We start from the raw sequence: 12625 nt of genomic DNA on the forward strand, positions 1-12625 counted from the left end.
TAGTAAGTGTGATACATCAAGTCTAGAGATCATAATAATGATGCAAGACCGTACGTGGCAAATCCTGTCCCCACCCACAGCTCATGTAACCAGGGTCATATAGTGAGGAGTTCTACAGAGGATGGAGATTGGGAAAGGCTACTCTTCCCCATGTCATGGAAGCTGCAGAATGGGAAGAGTGGATGGTCTGTGAGCCCACCTCTCCTACACCTCCTCTCTATAGTTATGCATAGTGTTATGGAACCCTTGCATGGGCTTCTGCACAGTGTTGTGGTACCCTTGCATGGGCTTCCTGTGTCTTGTTCCCCCCCCTGCACCTGGGATGCCGATGGGTACAGGAAGGAAAGAGGCCAGGATTTGTTAACTGAGTCCCTTCACCTCCACCTTTCTCCCTGAAAACAAAAAAAAAAAAACATACGTGTGTATATGTGTGCGCGCTCGTGTTAGAAGAGTTATGCTGCATGTGTGCTAGGGCTGCAGCTCATTTACACCAGTGTGTTATCAGACCCCTATGTCACTTCATCTCTCTGTCTCATTTGTTGTCACATATTAAAATTGAGAGGATAGTATTTGGCCTGCCTCACAGGAGTGCTGCAAAGTTCTGTTCACAACGTATGTGTAAAATGCACTGAGATTCCCAGATGGAAGTTGCTGTATAAGTTATTATTACTATTAACATGCATTGGAAACAATAGAAAAGGATCCTAGTTGGGTACCTGGCCAGGAGATGTGTCTGGCTCAGTGGCTACTGTGGCTTTGGCTGAAGTAGCACAGATCAATGTCAGGACACATATTAATCTAATGGTTCCATCGATTCACAGGCTACCCAGGTTAATGAAAGGTTTCAGAGTAGCAGCCGTGTTAGTCTGTATTCGCAAAAAGTAAAGGAGTACTAGTGGCACCTTAGAGACTAACCAATTTATTTGAGCATAAGCTTTCGTGAGCTACAGCTCACTTCATCAGATGCATATCGTGGAAACTGCAGCAGACTTTATATATACACAGAGAATATGAAACAAAACCTCCTCCCACCCCACTGTCCTGCTGGTAATAGCTTATCTAAAGTGATCATTAGGTGGGCCATTTCCAGCACAAATCCAGGTTTTCTCACCCTCTGGATTTGTGCTGGAAATGGCCCACCTAATGATCACTTTAGATAAGCTATTACCAGCAGGACAGTGGGGTGGGAGGAGGTTTTGTTTCATATTCTCTGTGTATATATAAAGTCTGCTGCAGTTTCCACGATATGCATCTGATGAAGTGAGCTGTAGCTCACGAAAGCTTATGCTCAAATAAATTGGTTAGTCTCTAAGGTGCCACAAGTACTCCTTTTCTTTTTATGGGGAAATAGTTTTACTTTGTGTAATGACCCATCCACTCCCAGTCTCTATTCAAGCCTAAGTTAATTGTATCCAGTTGGCAAATTAATTCCAATTCAGCAGTCTCTCTTTGGAGTCTGTTTTTGAAGTCTTTTTGTTCTAATATTGCGACCTTTAGGTCTGTAATCGAGTGACCAGAGAGATTGAAGTGTTCTCCGACTGGTTTATGAATGTTATAATTCTTGACATCTGATTTGTGTCCATTTATTCTTTTATGTAGAGACTGTCCAGTTTGACCAATGTACATGGCAGAGGGGCATTGCTGGCACATGATGGCATACATCACTGGACTGTTTAAATTTTGGGCTCATTAAGACACGTTTAAAAAGCAGGGAAGTTCAGGCTTTAAGCATAATAAACGGATACTCCACACATAGCCATTTCTACTCTGGTTAGGTATTTTGCAGCAGAAAGAGAAAACCCGCAGATCACTTACTGCTCTAAGATTCCACATGATACTTAGGCACAAGGGGACCAATAAACAGCAGAGTAACAGCCTTGTTTTTTCGTTTCCTGGCTTCCGTGGGCTTTACTCAGCTCCATGACTCTATTTTCACTTACATTCTGTCTATGAGCCTGCAAGATGGTGGCTATCCCAGGGGTAGCACATCTCTTCTGTGGAGTCATCCAAGTGAAAAGTGTAGTGCTAGAGAATAAAGGCTGACATTTATCCTACTGGGGGTGGACTGGACCAGGCAAAATAAGAACTAAATAAAAAAAATTCTTTCCGGTAACAGAGGAAAAGCACATTCCTACAGTATATGGCTGGACAGCAGACACAATTTTTTATTTAAATGTGCACACAACAAATATTTGAAAAAAGTTTTTATTTAGGAGACAAATTATTTGAAATAAGAACTCCTCCAACCAGTTGCTCCATGCCTCACATTTAAATGATTACAAAACGAGAACTAGTTTGATTTATTCTCTTAAATAGGAGTCAGACAAAATGTCGGTCGAGGAGGGGTGTTATCAATGCAGATAGCCCCTCCGTGCAGTCTGTCATTCTTACGACTACCAGGGCGCCGCTCCTCAGATGGTTTAAATTGTCAGAGTTCCACTGGCATCAATGGAGCTATGACCATTTGAGCCAGCTGAGGATCAGACCCGGCATGTTTTTTCTCTTGAATGAATGTCCAAACCCAATTAAAAATATTCTTTGTGAGGTTTATTACTAAAACATGTGTGACAAGGGAAATTAATGGCTTTTGCTTTCACTAGCATTCAGAGACGTTTCCCAGGGTTATGTAGAAAGAACAAAACATTATCTACATGCATATACAGCACCTATTTTTTATACTGTTCAATATAAAAATGATTTAAAGAAAAATCTTAGAGCTATCATCATAGAATTATATGACCAGGTTCTTCTTGTTCTTAACTATGTATATTATGGTAGAACCCAAGGCCCTAAGCAAGATAAGGGACCCATTGTGTTCAGGGCTCAAAACACATGTACTAAGAAACAGGCCCTTGCTCCAAAAACTTGCAATCTAAATAGATTAAGACAAGCAAATGATAGAAGAAAGGAAGTATCCCAGTTTTACCAAGGGGAACCTGAGGCAAAAATAGATTAAGTGACTTGCCCAGTTCAATCCAGTATAAAAACAGTTGCTCTTATTTGATATGCTTCACTGGGTCTAATTAGTTGGAAGCCTTTGGTAACTCTAATTAAGGATTTTCTGTTAAGCCTCACAGGTCAAAATTTTTGCCTGCTTGGCCAGCATTACCAGCACACGAATGATGCAATCTCCTTGAAACTAGCCCTGTTGGTTTCATACATGGGAGAAGGTAGTCTATTGAGATTTACAAAAATCTTGCTCTCAGAGCTGGTAGGGGAATAGGATTATGATAAACTTCCACAGACTTCACAGGATTGTTGGCAATATTCATGGTTTGCCTGCTCTCAAAACCTCAGGAGATAAATGCGTCAGGATGTGAGGCCCCATAACTTCTGGAATGGGGAAAAGATTGTAAGGACTACAAGAGGACAGATATAATTTTAAGTCTGTTACAGTCATGATTTTCTTTGGGAAACAATTTTTATTTCTGGATCAGGCAACTCTTATGAAAATAAGGTCCAGTAAATAAATTCAGTGATTTCAGAGCTGATCCCTTTAATATTTTTTTATTTCTATGCTTGGGAAGTTTTTCTTAAATAATAGAACAAAACAAATAATTAAGAATGAGAGATTTAGTCATTGATTTTTTTTCTCTCTCTCTATCCACAAGAGCTTACAATATTCTGAAATTTGTTATTCAAATGTATTCATAGACGAGGGCTTTTTTTTAATCCCTGCTCTGTTGATTGTTTGAAAGCAGTTCATTATAAATATCTGATAATCCAATTGAAATGTAAGCTCTGTCGATTAGTTTTGATTAGACACCTACCAGAGGTCACACAATACCATTTTTTATTGCTGAGCATAATTCTTAGATTTATTTTTCTGGCCTGTTACTTGTGTTTACAAGTTCAGAATCTGCATTATGTAAATATTCTCCAATATTCACTTAAAATGTATCAAGTCAGTAAACATTCCTGCCAGTAAACCTGTATGGGATATTCGCAGACACAGAGTACAAACATAGCCAAGCAAATCGATTTTTTATTCTAGATTTTTATTCTATTTTGTGGACATTTTTTTAGATTATCCTCTCAACTCTTCAAATACTATTTTATTCTATGTAAACTCCTATGCCACCCACATCAACAAAGTACTCCAGCACCTGTCACGTGCAGTTTAATCTTGCTCTCATCACCTCCCCAGGGGAGGATTGTGCACGCAGTGGAGTGTTTCGTTGTGGGAGAGTTCTATTTTGCTTTTAACGTACATTCTCCTAGGTGATTATATTGGAGAAGGCAGGCTGAAGAAGTGTGCCTTGCACTTGAAGCCTAAGGTGCAGAGGTGTGAGAAGGTCCTTAATTCCTATGGGAGTTCATTCCATAGTCTGACTGGCCCTGAGGAAATCTCAGTTTCCTGCACAGGCAAGCATACCGCACAGGGAAATTAAAAAATGTTTTCTCTTGAGTTGATATTTTGTAATCTCTTACAGCAGCAGTTTCAAAATCCCCCTAGTATAAAGAAATAACCAAATGGTCTTTGGCAACAAACAAATAAAAATATCCAACAATGTTTTAAAAGCTTTTCAGATAACAGACTAATGGAAGTATATACAATATATCAGCTTTTGAGTTAATTTGCAAGACTCTCCAATCTCATTATCCTCTGGAATATTAATGTTTAGCAAAAAATGCTTCTTTACTGTTATAGATGCATGTTATTTAAAATAGGGCACTTGTTTTCATGAGACTCATAATGAGTCTAGAGTTAGACACTGTTTACTGTTCACGCATATAGAGAAGAATATCCCAGGGAGTTTTCTCTGACTCCCTATGTGAAGACCAATACATCTTTAAGAAAAAAAAAATGCAGGAAGATTTGGAATGTTGAATTCACACAGAAAAATGATTATAAAACACACCATATCTCCTGCAAGCAAACACTTATCTTAAAACGATTACTCCATATCTGACCTCTCAGTCCTTGGCCTCAAAGGAAACCTGCACAACACTTTCAAAAGACAAGCCTGGGAACTTAAATTCAAACCTCGCTAGACATTAAAAATCATGGATTTAATAATGACATTGAGTTTATGGCTTATTACAACAATCTGCAACCCACTAACCATCCCCCAACCACATACCACCTTTTTTTGGTCCTATGACCGGAGAGATGTTAACTGGCCATTTCACCTTGAATGGTCTCTTTCAATATGTGTAAACAGTTTAGGCTAAACAATGTGTTCCACTTTGTATTTACCCTTGACTATCTGTGTACCTTTTCCAGACCTGAAGAACAGGTCTATCTATGTAGTTTGAAAGCTTGTCTCTTTCAACAACAGAAGTTGGTCCAATGAAAGGTATTACCTCACCCACCTTGTCTCTTTATGAGCATTAAATACTTCCATGAACTTTTTATCAAGGCAAGTGTTAGGGTTCAAAAAGTGAAGCCTGAAGCATGTAGGGCAGTGGTTCCCAAACTTGTTCTGCTGCTTGTTCAGGGAATGCCCCTGCCTGGCCGGTTTGTTTACCTGCCGTGTCTGCAGGTTCGGCCGATCGCAGCTCCCACTGGCCGTGGTTCGCTGCTCCAGGCCAATGGGGGCTGCTGGAAGCAGTGCAGGCCAAGGAACGTACTGGCCGCCGCTTCCAGCAGCCCCCATTGGCCTGGAGCAGCGAACCGCGGCCAGTGGGAGTCATGATCGGCCGAACCTGAGGACATGGCAGGTAAACAAACCGGCCCGGCCTGGCAGGGGCTTTCCCTGCACAAGCGGTGGAACAAGTTTGGGAACCACTGATGTAGGGGAAAGCAACAGGAGGGATTCTCAAATGGCTATTAGACAGTGAATTTTATGAAAATGAAAGCAGAATGCATTTGGAGTCCAATCAGTGATGTAACTGCAGCATCTAGGTATCATTATTACTATTTATTATGTATATTATGGTAGCACTTAGAGGCCCTAACTCTTGGTTCCTGCTCTGAATAGCTTATGTCCAAAACAGGAAAGACAGACAAACGGTAGGAGAAAGGAATACAACATACAAGCTGAAGGTTGGGAATTGAGGCACAGAAAGAATTAGTGATTTCCCAAAGTCACACAGGAAGTCTGTGGTAGAATTAAGAATTGAACCCAGATTTGAGACTCTCGATCCTTTCCTTTAAACACAAAGACTGTTTTTTTCCTCCAGGTATTCCGAATAAAATTTACCCAGTTGGTCTTGACATGGTGTGAGGACAGGAAGGTGTGTGGGAAAATGAAAGTCTCCCCTATGAGAGGGTACTGTTAGAGCAGCTTCAGGGATGGTCTGAGAGGAGTTCCTCTCCGTGGGAGGAAAACGGTCATAAATGGAGGGATGGCTAAGGAGCAGGCTGAAGACCTATCTGTGAGAGAAGGGGAGATACTTAGCTTCTGGCAACTGATATGCATGCTATTTCTTCTCATGACTTTTCTTCAACAGCAATACCAACTTTCACTGCTCAGGTCTCTTCACAACTGTGATCAGTGATGGAGTCTGAGGTGTGAGACACAAGATTATGATGATCTCACGTACCAGAGGACAAATGCCCTGCCTGACAAGCACTACACGCAAACATTAATGGAAAAGTTTCCTTGGTTCTTACTTTGGGTAATGAGGTGTTTGGTCTTCCCACTGCTTTCAAAATAGCCACAGAAGCATGCACCACAGCTCACAGAAATATGGGGCAAAGGGTACAACACAAAGGGGTAGGAATAAACAAGGGCAATGTGTTACAGACAGGGTCTATAGCTACTATTAGATGCTGCCAGGTAATCCATTAGCTACGATGGAATTTATTGGGAAATTTGAATCTACAATCTTTTCTTTTAAAGTGTGGATTGGTATGTCTGTGTCTCTGTCAACTGCCATTTCAGGGAATTATAATTAGGAATGGCACAGATACTCTGCTATGCTACTGCAGTCTGTGGGGCAGATCCTCAGCTGGTGTAAATCCTCATAGTTGCATTGACTTCAGTGGAGTTACATGATTGACAACAGCAAAGATCAGGACCCTTATGTTTCTAGTGATGCACAATTGATGGTATAGAGCTTTGGTCTTTGATACAGGATATTATTTGATAAATTATCTTTCTGTGTTTACTCTCACTTTCTCTCCTCAGCAAATTGTATGAGAATGGATGTAGGCGGGAGTGGGGCTGTCACTTTTAGTTAGTATCTCTCTTCTAGTGACTGGCTGTATTCTCTGATCTGTCTATCTCCATATTTGTTCATCCACGTCTCTACAGTACATTGCTAATAGCATTGCATTTTCACAGAAAGCACAGTTCCTAAACACATTCTTTAGTGTAAAACATTGAATGTTGTTTATACAGGTCTTGAAATCTATAATGAGGTAAATTCAAGTAAGATGAAAGAGTGACTGGGTATTCTTCAGAACACAATGGATAAAAAAGGGGAACTCTTTTTTTCCCTCTACTCAAGAAAACACAGAAGAGGTTTGTGCATTTAAGCCAAATTTTCATCTAATGGTTCAGCAAGCCCTGTCTTAAAACGATCACTTTAAAGAATCTCAAAATTTTCCACCACAATATTTTTTGACTTTTACTCAGGAATACTCCAATGGTGAGAATATAGGACTCATCACCAAGTTTCTCCAGTTGAAGTAATATTAACAATGATACCTACTTCTTATATACCATCTGTAGATATGCTTATGTAAGTCCCAAGGGCAGTGTGAGACAATTAAATAATGTTGTGAAGCACTTTGAGATCCTAGGATGAGAAAAGCTAGTGAACTGAGTGTAAAGTATTTTTATCTCGGTAGCTGATTTCTGCAGGGAAAGAATTTAGTGAATTTATAGACATACTACTAAACTATACTCCAAAAAATGCATCCTTCTCATCAATATGTTCAAAGCCTGAAGTTTTCTGGATTAAAAAGTACTATTTTTGTAAGGGCTCGATTCCTCTCTCACTCTTCCTAACTCAGATTTCAAATTTACCCTCAGGGTCAGAAACCTTGGAATCACTCTTTACCTTGAGCTGATCGTTTCGTCTCACATCTCTTACTGTACCTGACCATTTGCCTATCAGGACCTCCAACCCATTGCCAGAATAGGTCCTTCCCTTCACCCTGCCTCAGCTGAAATGCAATCATCACTGTTGCTTTAATCACTTTCAACCCAGACTATGGGTAATAATAACCTCTTTTATGGAAATCAGAAACCCTTACATATCACAGGCTACATTTATTCTTAGTTAGTGTTGGTTTCTACTGGAATAAACCAGGATGCAGGGACACTAGAAGTGGAAAATGCATCTGGGGAAGGAGTCACAGTGGCCCAAGATATTAGCAATTGCCTTTTCACTAGGGGACTCACAGAAGGCTAATTTAGCCCCAAATGTGGATGGTACTACCAAGGAATGGCCAGGTTGACTGATGCTGCAAACTGGGCTATAGACAACAAAATTAAATTCAACAAAGACAAATGTAAGATGCTACCCTTCGAGAAGAAAAACCAAATGCACAAATACAAAACGGGGGATAACTGGCTTGGCAGCAGCACAGCTGAGAAGGATCTGGGAGTTGTGGTGGATCATAACCTCAACTTGAATCAACAATGTGATGCTGTTGCAAAAAATAAATTAATACAATTTCAGGTTGCATTAACAGAGGCCCAGCATGCAAGTCACAGGAGGTGATAATACCAGTCTACTCAGTGCTGGTTAGACCTCAGATGGAGTACTGTGTCCAATTTTGATTGCATCTCTATAGAAAGTATGTAGAGAAACTGAAAAGGGTCCAGAGGCAAGTGACAAAGATGATCAAAGTGATGGAATGCAAGCTACATGAGCAAAGGATGAAAGAACTGTGTATGTTTAGTTTTGAAAAGAGGAGATTAAGTGGGGGATATGACAGCAATCTTAAAATAGTTGAAAGGCTTTCATAAAAAAGATGGAGAAAAGTTGTTCTCTCTAGCCACAGAGGGCAGGACAAGAAGCAATGGGTTCAAACTACAGCATAGCATATTTAGATTAAATCTCAGGAAAAACTTCCTAACTGTAAGAACATTAAGACAATGAACAGACTGTGTAAGGAGGTTGAAGCTCCTTCACTGGAGGTTTACAAAAGGAGACTGGTTTCAGAGTAGGAGCCGTGTTAGTCTGTATTCGCAAAAAGAAAAGGAGTACTTGTGGCATCTTAGACACTAACCAATTTATTTGAGCATAAGCTTTCGTGAGCTACAGTGCACTTCATTGGATGCATGTTAGTCTCTAAGGTGCCACAAGTACTCCTTTTCTTTAAAAGGAGACTGGATAGCCATCTGTCCTGGATGGTTTAGACACAACAAATCCTGCATCTTGACAGGGGGTTGGACTAGGTGACCCTTTAGGTCCCTTCTAATCCTATCATTCTATTATTCCTGTTGCAGCTTCTACTGGAGCTGCTGTTGGGATTATAGCCTCTGTCTTTAGTGGAAATGAAAGAAAGCAGCAAAACTATCACATGCTTTCTGCAGGGGATGGGGGGTCTTTCAGGTGCAGTTTGTGAAACCAGCCTTATGGGGCAAGGAATGCCATGAACAGGCTAGCCCTCACTCTCTGTCATCTACAATCACATCCAAAACACTTCTACATTCAATTATAAATTATTCTTCTGGATTTTAAATGCTCCATAAACTTACTTCACTTTGGAAACTATCTACTGTACCTTCTCCTACATCCACTTACTTCTCTCCCCAAAGGAGAGAAGGATCTCACAGTCATAAATGTGTTACGGGAGGTCTGCATAAACCATGCATTAAAACATAGGCATCGTGACTTACTCTCTCATAAACTAAGATCTGATGAAATTGGCTCAGGTTTCATACTTATTATATTCAAAGAGAAGATTATAGATGTGGTGCTGCTAAACAACGTATCATCAGCATAACTTTCTTTTGCGAGGCTGTGAAAACAAATTTCCTCTTTCATAAGGAAGATTTTGGTGTGAACCTGTAATTTCCAAATTAGATTTAGAAAGGAAATACTAGCTTAAATATGGACTTTTCCCCACCTGCCCCGCCCCCGAAAATGGATATAAAGAGCATGGTGGCTTAGTGGTTTATATGCTTCACTGCTATTTAGGAGAGGTGGAGTTGGATTCTTGGACCGTCTCACAGGATAGGGTGGGATCCTTATAGAGTGGAACGCATTCAATAAAAATGTTATCCTTTGGACACCTCTCCTCTCACACAGCTTGCCTCCTCCTGTTTCCAACTGCCATAACACCTCTATGGAAACTACAGCAATTACTTAGTCTTCGGCACTTTATGTATTTGTAGTTGTCTTTAGTGAGATTTAGTGGCTGGGAAACTGAAAAGCCAACACATTTTATGTGCCAGCCTGCTCCCTGGATCACCCCTATTGGTCCATAAACCACAGTTGGAGAATCTCTGCCTTAACAGAATGGTTTGTTCCATGTATTTCCTTTATAAGCACCAGGGTTTGATTCCTTGGTCTGGCATGTCAATCATTGAGCTGGGAAGGCTGAAGCCCTAAAGAAACACCATGATTACTTCTTGCAAGGTGATGGAATGCCCCCTATAATTCAACAGCCTTGGCTCCAGCCAATTAAGTAGCATTAACAATTTTTTTTTACTGAAAGGTTGGTGGCTGAGAGACATAGGACCTTGAGCACATGGTGTAAAACAGGGGGAAATAGTACATTCCTGGTGCTTAGACAGTCTTGTGGGAAAAGCCCCAGATATTATTAAATGCAAAGACTGGCAAATCTTAACTCCAGCAAGGCTACCTCTAGATCTTGTTTTCTTTTATGCTAAAATGTAACTACAAGAAATTACTTTGGTTAAAAGTAAAATGTTAATACCAACTGTGTGTTACCAAAGATACTTGTAGCATATATTTAGGCGAGAACAGCTGGTAAATTAAGTCTAAGTGCAAAATTAAAGTTATTACACCAGGAATCGGTGTGTTCTGGTGGATGTGTAATTTCATTATTATGAGATCTCTGCTTTAGCTGAATTTTAGTTCAGGAGTTATAGTCAAATGACAGAAACATATAGGCTGCCAATTATCACTGGAGCCAGGGGAGCACATAGATAATAGCATGAGGATCTGCTGGATCTCGTGCATGCTCAGGATAAGTTTGTGTCTTAAAAGGACAGAGCAAACTGTAATTCTGAAGTGTCACCCTGAATTTATGACATATACCATGGCCTTGAATTTAATCATTTAGAAATTGTAATGTTTGTTATGTCTCATCGCATCAGGCTATAACTAACACAATGAGATGCAATGTTACATAGCACAAGTCAGGATTTCAAGTGATGCACACTGGTTGTCAGGCAAAAATATCCACAGACAATTAGGATGAAGCCATTAAATGGAAATGGAGTGCAACAAAAAGCCTTTCCGTTTGGTTTGCTGTCCCTCTGGGCCAACTAATGCTACATCATAATTATTAAATACAAAAGCAAAATAAGGACAGCACACTCTAATGGTTTCAACTAGGCTAGAAAGAGAGTGAAAAACCAGAGTCCAATGATGAGTGTATAGTGCAGCCAGTGTGCATTACTGACCAAACAGTGCAATTTGGGTTGCACATTGGGTGTATGCCAGACTACAATTTGGAATATCTATACTAAAAATAGATTAGTATAACCAAATAAAATCATCTTTTGGAGAGTACCTGTGTGAAAGTTCAAGCATGACAAGAGGTGGTGACAGAACTCTTGGGTTTGTGGTTCAAATAAGAAATAATAAAAAAAATAATGAATTCAGTGAACATGATTTTATTTAGTGGATTCTAAGGATCAAAGGGACTCTTATGATCATGTAGTCTGATGTCTTGCATAACACAGGCCAGAGAATTTGGCCCATTAATCCCTACATCAGGCCCATAATATAAAAGAGTTTCTCCTAGTCAGAATCTCAAATAAAAGTTTCCCATAATTAGCATTTTCTTCTCATCCCAAAATGGGTCACTTTCTTAACCCAACATAATCTAGAGTGGGAGACATCTCAGAACTCACTTCTCTTATAGCCTCCAGGATAGACTAATTCCCTTCAGCTGAACCCACTGGTTAAAATTGGCACTTCTGTTAGCACAGGAGAATGGGGAAGAAAAGTTACCGCACCTCCACCACTGGTTTCTGTGGCATTCCAGCAATGAGGGCTAACAGCTGAGATCGTTTCTCTGCCGAAAGAGAAAGAATTAACCAATTGCCAGTGATCTACATACCCAGCGCCAACCAGAGGAATGTATATTAGGAGACATTCAGCTATAGATTATCCCCTCTGTTATCACAGATTAATTTGTATCATACAGGGAAATTAACCAGTGCTGGAACAGTAGGGATATCACTAATATGGAAAGCACTGATATTGCTCTGTGCATTTGTCAACACAGTACCTACCCTTGTGAGCTCTAGGCCTATAACAGTTTAGAGGACAGGTCAGGTTTGCAATAGCGGGGTGATGCTTTTCACTTTTCTTGGAGAGTATTTTAGAAACCTGTAGAGGAAAGGCAGTGTGGGTAACTTTTCTTCCCCGTTCTCCTGTGCTAACAGAAGTGCCAATTTTAACATATCAGGGAACTCAAAAAATTGAAACAACTTGTTAATCAAAAAGATCAGAGGCTACCTAATGCTGCTTATTTTTGTCTGCTTCTGTGCTGTTTGATGGTTCTGGCACATAAAGGCAAAAG

The sequence above is a fragment of the Lepidochelys kempii genome, chromosome 7 (genome assembly GCF_965140285.1).
Source record: "Lepidochelys kempii isolate rLepKem1 chromosome 7, rLepKem1.hap1, whole genome shotgun sequence".
Classification (NCBI taxonomy): Eukaryota; Metazoa; Chordata; order Testudines; family Cheloniidae; genus Lepidochelys; species Lepidochelys kempii.